A 10,810-nucleotide genomic window follows, 5' to 3' on the forward strand; every position below is an offset into this window, starting at 1 on the left:
ATCTCAATTCCTATCAGAACTATCGAACTGAAATTCAACATGTGCATCTCAATTCGAAAACTATGTGCAGTTTCAAGATTTGGTTCGAATTGATCCAACAGTTTTTGAGGAATTGATATCACACTTTGCCGAAAAGACCACTGAAATCTCGATTCCTATCTGAACTATCGAACTGAAATTCAACAGGTGAATCTCAATCCGAAAACTATGGGCAGTTTCAAGATTTGGGTCGAATTGATCCAACAGTTTTTGAGGAATTGATATCACACTTTGCCGAATAGACCACTGAAATCTCAATTCCTATCAGACCTACCGAACTGAAATTCAACATGTGCATCTCATTTCGAAAACTGTGTACAGTTTCGACATTTTGGTCGAATTGATCCAATAGTTCCTTAGGAATTGAAATGATAATATGTCGAATCGACCACTGAAATCTCAATTCCTATCAGAACTATCGAACTGAAATTCAACATGTGCATCTCAATTCGAAAACTATGTGCAGTTTCAAGATTTGGTTCGAATTGATCCAACAGTTTTTAGGAATTGATATCACACTTTGCCGAATTGACCACTGAAATCTCAATTCCTATCAGAACTATCGAACTGAAATTCCACATGTGCATCTCATTTCGAAAACTGTGTACAGTCTCGAGATTTTGGTCGAATTGATCCAATAGTTCCTTGGGAGTTGAAATGATATTTTGTCGTATCGACCACTGAAATCTCAATTCCTATCAGAACTATCGAACTGAAATTCAACATGTGCATCTCAATGCGAAAACTATCTGCAGTTTCAAGATTTGGGTCGAATTGGTCCAACAGTTTTTGAGGAATTGATATCACACTTTGCCGAATAGACCACTGAAATCTCAATTCCTATCAGAACTATCGAACTGAAATTCAACATGTGCATCTCATTTCGAAAACTGTGTACAGTTTCGAGATTTTGGTCAAATTGATCCAATAGTTCCTTAGGAATTGAAATGATAATTTGTCGAATCGACCACTGAAATCTCAATTCCTATCAGAACTATCGAACTGAAATTCAACATGTGCATCTCATTTCGAAAACTGTGTACAGTTTCAACATTTTGGTCGAATTGATCCAATAGTTCCTTAGGAATTGAAATGATAATATGTCGAATCGACCACTGAAATCTCAATTCCTATCAGAACTATCGAACTGAAATTCAACATGTGCATCTCAATTCGAAAACTATGTGCAGTTTCAAGATTTGGTTCGAATTGATCCAACAGTTTTTGAGGAATTGATATCACACTTTGCCGAAAAGACCACTGAAATCTCGATTCCTATCTGAACTATCGAACTGAAATTCAACAGGTGAATCTCAATCCGAAAACTATGGGCAGTTTCAAGATTTGGGTCGAATTGATCCAACAGTTTTTGAGGAATTGATATCACACTTTGCCGAATAGACCACTGAAATCTCAATTCCTATCAGACCTACCGAACTGAAATTCAACATGTGCATCTCATTTCGAAAACTGTGTACAGTTTCGACATTTTGGTCGAATTGATCCAATAGTTCCTTAGGAATTGAAATGATAATATGTCGAATCGACCACTGAAATCTCAATTCCTATCAGAACTATCGAACTGAAATTCAACATGTGCATCTCAATTCGAAAACTATGTGCAGTTTCAAGATTTGGTTCGAATTGATCCAACAGTTTTTAGGAATTGATATCACACTTTGCCGAATTGACCACTGAAATCTCAATTCCTATCAGAACTATCGAACTGAAATTCCACATGTGCATCTCATTTCGAAAACTGTGTACATTCTCGAGATTTTGGTCGAATTGATCCAATAGTTCCTTAGGAATTGAAATGATAATATGTCGAATCGACCACTGAAATCTCAATTCCTATCAGAACTATCGAACTGAAATTCAACATGTGCATCTCAATTCGAAAACTATGTGCAGTTTCAAAATTTGGTTCGAATTGATCCAACAGTTTTTAGGAATTGATATCACACTTTGCCGAATTGACCACTGAAATCTCAATTCCTATCTGAACTAACGAACTGAAATTCAACATGTGCATCTCAATTCGAAAACTGAGTACAGTTTCGGGATTTGGGTCGAATTGATCCAATAGTTCCTTGGGAATTGACATGATATTTTATCGGATCGACTACTGAAATCTCCATTCCTATCAGAACTATCGATCTGAAATTCAACATGTGCATCTCAATTCGAAATCTATCTGCAGTTGCAAGATTTGGGTCGAATTGATCCAACAGTTTTTGAGGAATTGATATCACACTTTGCCGAATAGACCACTGAAATCTCAATTCCTATCAGACCTATCGAACTGAAATTCAACATGTGCATCTCATTTCGAAAACTGTGTACAGTTTCGAGATTTTGGTCGAATTGATCCAATAGTTCCTTAGGAATTGAAATGATAATATGTCGAATCGACCACTGAAATCTCAATTCCTATCAGAACTATCGAACTGAAATTCAACATGTGCATCTCAATTCGAAAACTATGTGCAGTTTCAAAATTTGGTTCGAATTGATCCAACAGTTTTTAGGAATTGATATCACACTTTGCCGAATTGACCACTGAAATCTCAATTCCTATCTGAACTAACGAACTGAAATTCAACATGTGCATCTCAATTCGAAAACTGAGTACAGTTTCGGGATTTGGGTCGAATTGATCCAATAGTTCCTTGGGAATTGACATGATATTTTATCGGATCGACTACTGAAATCTCCATTCCTATCAGAACTATCGATCTGAAATTCAACATGTGCATCTCAATTCGAAATCTATCTGCATTTGCAAGATTTGGGTCGAATTGGTCCAACAGTTTTTGAGGAATTGATATCACACTTTGCCGAATAGACCACTGAAATCTCAATTCCTATCAGAACTATCGAACTGAAATTCAACAAGTGCATCTCAATTCGAAAACTATGTGCAGTTTCAAGATTTGGTTCGAATTGATCCAACAGTTTTCAAGGAATTGATATCACACTTTGCCGAATTGACCACTGAAATCTAAATTCCTATCTGAACTATCGAACTGAAATTCAACATGTGCATCTCAATTCGAAAACTGAGTACAGTTTCGGGACTTGGTTCGAATTGATCCAATAGTTCTTTGGGAATTGAAATGATATTTTGTCGAATCGACCACTGAAATCTCAATTCCTATCGATTTGGGTCGAATTGATCCAATAGTTCCTTGGGAATTGAAATGATATTTTGTCGTATCGACCACTGAAATCTCAATTCCTATCAGAACTATCGAACTGAAATTCAACATGTGCATCTCAATTCGAAAACTATGTGCTGTTTCGAGATTTGGGTCGAATTGGTCCAACAGTTTTTGAGGAATTGATATCACACTTTGCCGAATAGACCACTGAAATCTCAATTCCTATCAGAACTATCGAACTGAAATTCAACATGTGCATCTCATTTCGAAAACTGTGTACAGTTTCGAGATTTTGGTCAAATTGATCCAATAGTTCCTTAGGAATTGAAATGATAATTTGTCGAATCGACCACTGAAATCTCAATTCCTATCAGAACTATCGAACTGAAATTCAACATGTGCATCTCATTTCGAAAACTGTGTACAGTTTCGACATTTTGGTCGAATTGATCCAATAGTTCCTTAGGAATTGAAATGATAATATGTCGAATCGACCACTGAAATCTCAATTCCTATCAGAACTATCGAACTGAAATTCAACATGTGCATCTCAATTCGAAAACTATGTGCAGTTTCAAGATTTGGTTCGAATTGATCCAACAGTTTTTGAGGAATTGATATCACACTTTGCCGAAAAGACCACTGAAATCTCGATTCCTATCTGAACTATCGAACTGAAATTCAACAGGTGAATCTCAATCCGAAAACTATGGGCAGTTTCAAGATTTGGGTCGAATTGATCCAACAGTTTTTGAGGAATTGATATCACACTTTGCCGAATCGACCACTGAAATCTCAATTCCTATCAGAACTATCGAACTGAAATTCAACATGTGCATCTCAATTCGAAAACTATGTGCAGTTTCAAGATTTGGTTCGAATTGATCCAACAGTTTTTGAGGAATTGATATCACACTTTGCCGAAAAGACCACTGAAATCTCGATTCCTATCTGAACTATCGAACTGAAATTCAACAGGTGAATCTCAATCCGAAAACTATGGGCAGTTTCGAGATTTGGTTCGAATTGATCCAACAGTTTTTGAGGAATTGATATTACACTTTGCCGAATAGACCACTGAAATCTCAATTCCTATCAGAACTATCGAACTGAAATTCAACATGTGCATCTCATTTCGAAAACTGTGTACAGTTTCGAGATTTTGGTCGAATTGATCTAATAGTTCCTTCGGAATTGAAATGATAATATGTCGAATCGACCACTGAAATCTCAATTCCTATCAGAACTATCGAACTGAAATTCAACATGTGCATCTCAATTCGAAAACTATGTGCAGATTCAAGATTTGGTTCGAATTGATCCAACAGCTTTTAGGAATTGATATCACACTTTGCCGAATTGACCACTGAAATCTCAATTCCTATCTGAACTAACGAACTGAAATTCAACATGTGCATCTCAATTCGAAAACTGAGTACAGTTTCGGGATTTGGGTCGAATTGATCCAATAGTTCCTTGGGAATTGACATGATATTTTGTCGAATCGACTACTGAAATCTCCATTCCTATCAGAACTATCGATCTGAAATTCAACATGTGCATCTCAATGCGAAAACTATCTGCAGTTTCAAGATTTGGGTCGAATTGGTCCAACAGTTTTTGAGGAATTGATATCACACTTTGCCGAATAGACCACTGAAATCTAAATTCCTATCTGAACTATCGAACTGAAATTCAACATGTGCATCTCATTTCGAAAACTATATGCAGCTTCAAGATTTGGTTCGAATTGATCCAACAGTTTTCAAGGAATTGATATCACACTTTGCCGAATTGAACACTGAAATCTAAATTTCTATCTGAACTATCGAACTGAAATTCAACATGTGCATCTCAATTCGAAAACTGAGTACAGTTTCGGGATTTGGTTGGAATTGATCCAATAGTTCCTTGGGAATTGACATGATATTTTGTCGAATCGACTACTGAAATCTCCATTCCTATCAGAACTATCGATCTGAAATTCAACATGTGCATCTCAATTCGAAAACTATCTGCAGTTTCAAGATTTGGGTCGAATTGGTCCAACAGTTTTTGAGGAATTGATATCACACTTTGCCGAATAGATCACTGAAATCTAAATTCCTATCTGAACTATCGAACTAAAATTCAACATGTGTATCTCATTTCGAAAACCATGTGCAGTTTCAAGATTTGGTTCGAATTGATCCAACAGTTTTCAAGGAATTGATATCACACTTTGCCGAATTGACCACTGAAATCTAAATTCCTATCTGAACTATCGAACTGAAATTCAACATGTGCATCTCAATTCGAAAACTGAGTACAGTTTCGGGATTTGGTTCGAATTGATCCAATAGTTCTTTGGGAATTGAAATCATATTTTGTCGAATCGACCACTGAAATCTCAATTCCTATCGATTTGGGTCGAATTGATCCAATAGTTCCTTGGGAATTGAAATGATATTTTGTCGTATCGACCACTGAAATCTCAATTCCTATCAGAACTATCGAACTGAAATTCAACATGTGCATCTCAATTCGAAAACTATGTGCTGTTTCGAGATTTGGGTCGAATTGGTCCAACAGTTTTTGAGGAATTGATATCACACTTTGCCGAATAGACCACTGAAATCTCAATTCCTATCAGTACTATCGAACTGAAATTCAACATGTGCATCTCATTTCGAAAACTGTGTACAGTTTCGAGATTTTGGTCAAATTGATCCAATAGTTCCTTAGGAATTGAAATGATAATTTGTCGAAACGACCACTGAAATCTCAATTCCTATCAGAACTATCGAACTGAAATTCAACATGTGCATCTCAATTCGAAAACTATGTGCAGTTTCAAGATTCGGTTCGAATTGATCCAACAGTTTTTAGGAATTGATATCACACTTTGCCGAATTGACCACTGAAATCTCAATTCCTATCTGAACCTTCGAACTGAAATTCAACATGTGCATCTCAATTCGAAAACTGAGTACAGTTTCGGGATTTGGGTCGAATTGATCCAATAGTTCCTTGGGAATTGAAATGATATTTTGTCGAATCGACCACTGAAATCTCAATTCCTATCAGAACTATCGAACTGAAATTCAACATGTGCATCTCAATTCGAAAACTATGTGCTGTTTCGAGATTTGGTTCGAATTGATCCAACAGTTTTTGAGGAATTGATATCACACTTTGCCGAATAGACCACTGAAATCTCAATTCCTATCAGACCTATCGAACTGAAATTCAACATGTGCATCTCATTTCGAAAACTGTGTACAGTTTCGACATTTTGGTCGAATTGATCCAATAGTTCCTTAGGAATTGAAATGATAATATGTCGAATCGACCACTGAAATCTCAATTCCTATCAGAACTATCGAACTGAAATTCAACATGTGCATCTCAATTCGAAAACTATGTGCAGTTTCAAGATTTGGTTCGAATTGATCCAACAGTTTTTAGGAATTGATATCACACTTTGCCGAATCGACCACTGAAATCTCAATTCCTATCAGAACTATCGAACTGAAATTCCACATGTGCATCTCATTTCGAAAACTGTGTACAGTTTCGAGATTTGGGTCGAATTGGTCCAACAGTTTTTGAGGAATTGATATCACACTTTGCCGAATAGATCACTGAAATCTAAATTCCTATCTGAACTATCGAACTAAAATTCAACATGTGTATCTCATTTCGAAAACCATGTGCAGTTTCAAGATTTGGTTCGAATTGATCCAACAGTTTTCAAGGAATTGATATCACACTTTGCCGAATTGACCACTGAAATCTAAATTCCTATCTGAACTATCGAACTGAAATTCAACATGTGCATCTCAATTCGAAAACTGAGTACAGTTTCGGGATTTGGTTCGAATTGATCCAATAGTTCTTTGGGAATTGAAATCATATTTTGTCGAATCGACCACTGAAATCTCAATTCCTATCGATTTGGGTCGAATTGATCCAATAGTTCCTTGGGAATTGAAATGATATTTTGTCGTATCGACCACTGAAATCTCAATTCCTATCAGAACTATCGAACTGAAATTCAACATGTGCATCTCAATTCGAAAACTATGTGCTGTTTCGAGATTTGGGTCGAATTGGTCCAACAGTTTTTGAGGAATTGATATCACACTTTGCCGAATAGACCACTGAAATCTCAATTCCTATCAGTACTATCGAACTGAAATTCAACATGTGCATCTCATTTCGAAAACTGTGTACAGTTTCGAGATTTTGGTCAAATTGATCCAATAGTTCCTTAGGAATTGAAATGATAATTTGTCGAATCGACCACTGAAATCTCAATTCCTATCAGAACTATCGAACTGAAATTCAACATGTGCATCTCAATTCGAAAACTATGTGCAGTTTCAAGATTCGGTTCGAATTGATCCAACAGTTTTTAGGAATTGATATCACACTTTGCCGAATTGACCACTGAAATCTCAATTCCTATCTGAACCTTCGAACTGAAATTCAACATGTGCATCTCAATTCGAAAACTGAGTACAGTTTCGGGATTTGGGTCGAATTGATCCAATAGTTCCTTGGGAATTGGAATGATATTTTGTCGAATCGACCACTGAAATCTCAATTCCTATCAGAACTATCGAACTGAAATTCAACATGTGCATCTCAATTCGAAATCTATCTGCAGTTGCAAGATTTGGGTCGAATTGGTCCAACAGTTTTTGAGGAATTGATATCACACTTTGCCGAATAGACCACTGAAATCTAAATTCCTATCTGAACTATCGAACTGAAATTCAACATGTGCATCTCAATTCGAAAACTGAGTACAGTTTCGGGATTTGGTTCGAATTGATCCAATAGTTCCTTAGGAATTGAAATGATAATATGTCGAATCGACCACTGAAATCTCAATTCCTATCAGAACTATCGAACTGAAATTCAACATGTGCATCTCAATTCGAAAACTATGTGCAGTTTCAAGATTTGGTTCGAATTGATCCAACAGTTTTTAGGAATTGATATCACACTTTGCCGAATCGACCACTGAAATCTCAATTCCTATCAGAACTATCGAACTGAAATTCCACATGTGCATCTCATTTCGAAAACTGTGTACAGCTTCGAGATTTTGGTCGAATTGATCCAATAGTTCCTTAGGAATTGAAATGATAATATGTCGAATCGACCACTGAAATCTCAATTCCTATCAGAACTATCGAACTGAAATTCAACATGTGCATCTCAATTCGAAAACTATGTGCAGTTTCAAGATTTGGTTCGAATTGATCCAACAGTTTTTAGGAATTGATATCACACTTTGCCGAATTGACCACTGAAATCTCAATTCCTATCTGAACTAACGAACTGAAATTCAACATGTGCATCTCAATTCGAAAACTGTGTACAGTTTCGGGATTTGGGTCGAATTGATCCAATAGTTCCTTGGGAATTGACATGATATTTTATCGGATCGACTACTGAAATCTCCATTCCTATCAGAACTATCGATCTGAAATTCAACATGTGCATCTCAATTCGAAATCTATCTGCAGTTGCAAGATTTGGGTCGAATTGGTCCAACAGTTTTTGAGGAATTGATATCACACTTTGCCGAATAGACCACTGAAATCTAAATTCCTATCTGAACTATCGAACTGAAATTCAACATGTGCATCTCAATTCGAAAACTGAGTACAGTTTCGGGATTTGGTTCGAATTGATCCAATAGTTCCTTGGGAATTGACATGATATTTTGTCGAATCGACTACTGAAATCTCCATTCCTATCAGAACTATCGATCTGAAATTCAACATGTGCATCTCAATGCGAAAACTATCTGCAGTTTCAAGATTTGGGTCGAATTGGTCCAACAGTTTTTGAGGAATTGATATCACACTTTGCCGAATAGACCACTGAAATCTAAATTCCTATCTGAACTATCGAACTGAAATTCAACATGTGCATCTCATTTCGAAAACTATGTGCAGCTTCAAGATTTGGTTCGAATTGATCCAACAGTTTTCAAGGAATTGATATCACACTTTGCCGAATTGACCACTGAAATCTCAATTCCTATCTGAACCTTCGAACTGAAATTCAACATGTGCATCTCAATTCGAAAACTGAGTACAGTTTCGGGATTTGGGTCGAATTGATCCAATAGTTCCTTGGGAATTGGAATGATATTTTGTCGAATCGACCACTGAAATCTCAATTCCTATCAGAACTATCGAACTGAAATTCAACATGTGCATCTCAATTCGAAATCTATCTGCAGTTGCAAGATTTGGGTCGAATTGGTCCAACAGTTTTTGAGGAATTGATATCACACTTTGCCGAATAGACCACTGAAATCTAAATTCCTATCTGAACTATCGAACTGAAATTCAACATGTGCATCTCAATTCGAAAACTGAGTACAGTTTCGGGATTTGGTTCGAATTGATCCAATAGTTCCTTAGGAATTGAAATGATAATATGTCGAATCGACCACTGAAATCTCAATTCCTATCAGAACTATCGAACTGAAATTCAACATGTGCATCTCAATTCGAAAACTATGTGCAGTTTCAAGATTTGGTTCGAATTGATCCAACAGTTTTTAGGAATTGATATCACACTTTGCCGAATCGACCACTGAAATCTCAATTCCTATCAGAACTATCGAACTGAAATTCCACATGTGCATCTCATTTCGAAAACTGTGTACAGCTTCGAGATTTTGGTCGAATTGATCCAATAGTTCCTTAGGAATTGAAATGATAATATGTCGAATCGACCACTGAAATCTCAATTCCTATCAGAACTATCGAACTGAAATTCAACATGTGCATCTCAATTCGAAAACTATGTGCAGTTTCAAAATTTGGTTCGAATTGATCCAACAGTTTTTAGGAATTGATATCACACTTTGCCGAATTGACCACTGAAATCTCAATTCCTATCTGAACTAACGAACTGAAATTCAACATGTGCATCTCAATTCGAAAACTGTGTACAGTTTCGGGATTTGGGTCGAATTGATCCAATAGTTCCTTGGGAATTGACATGATATTTTATCGGATCGACTACTGAAATCTCCATTACTATCAGAACTATCGATCTGAAATTCAACATGTGCATCTCAATTCGAAATCTATCTGCAGTTGCAAGATTTGGGTCGAATTGGTCCAACAGTTTTTGAGGAATTGATATCACACTTTGCCGAATAGACCACTGAAATCTAAATTCCTATCTGAACTATCGAACTGAAATTCAACATGTGCATCCCAATTCGAAAACTGAGTACAGTTTCGGGATTTGGTTCGAATTGATCCAATAGTTCCTTGGGAATTGACATGATATTTTGTCGAATCGACTACTGAAATCTCCATTCCTATCAGAACTATCGATCTGAAATTCAACATGTGCATCTCAATGCGAAAACTATCTGCAGTTTCAAGATTTGGGTCGAATTGGTCCAACAGTTTTTGAGGAATTGATATCACACTTTGCCGAATAGACCACTGAAATCTAAATTCCTATCTGAACTATCGAACTGAAATTCAACATGTGCATCTCATTTCGAAAACTATGTGCAGCTTCAAGATTTGGTTCGAATTGATCCAACAGTTTTCAAGGAATTGATATCACACTTTGCC

This window comes from Coccinella septempunctata, chromosome 3 (genome assembly GCF_907165205.1).
Source record: "Coccinella septempunctata chromosome 3, icCocSept1.1, whole genome shotgun sequence".
NCBI classification, from domain to species: Eukaryota; Metazoa; Arthropoda; class Insecta; order Coleoptera; family Coccinellidae; genus Coccinella; species Coccinella septempunctata.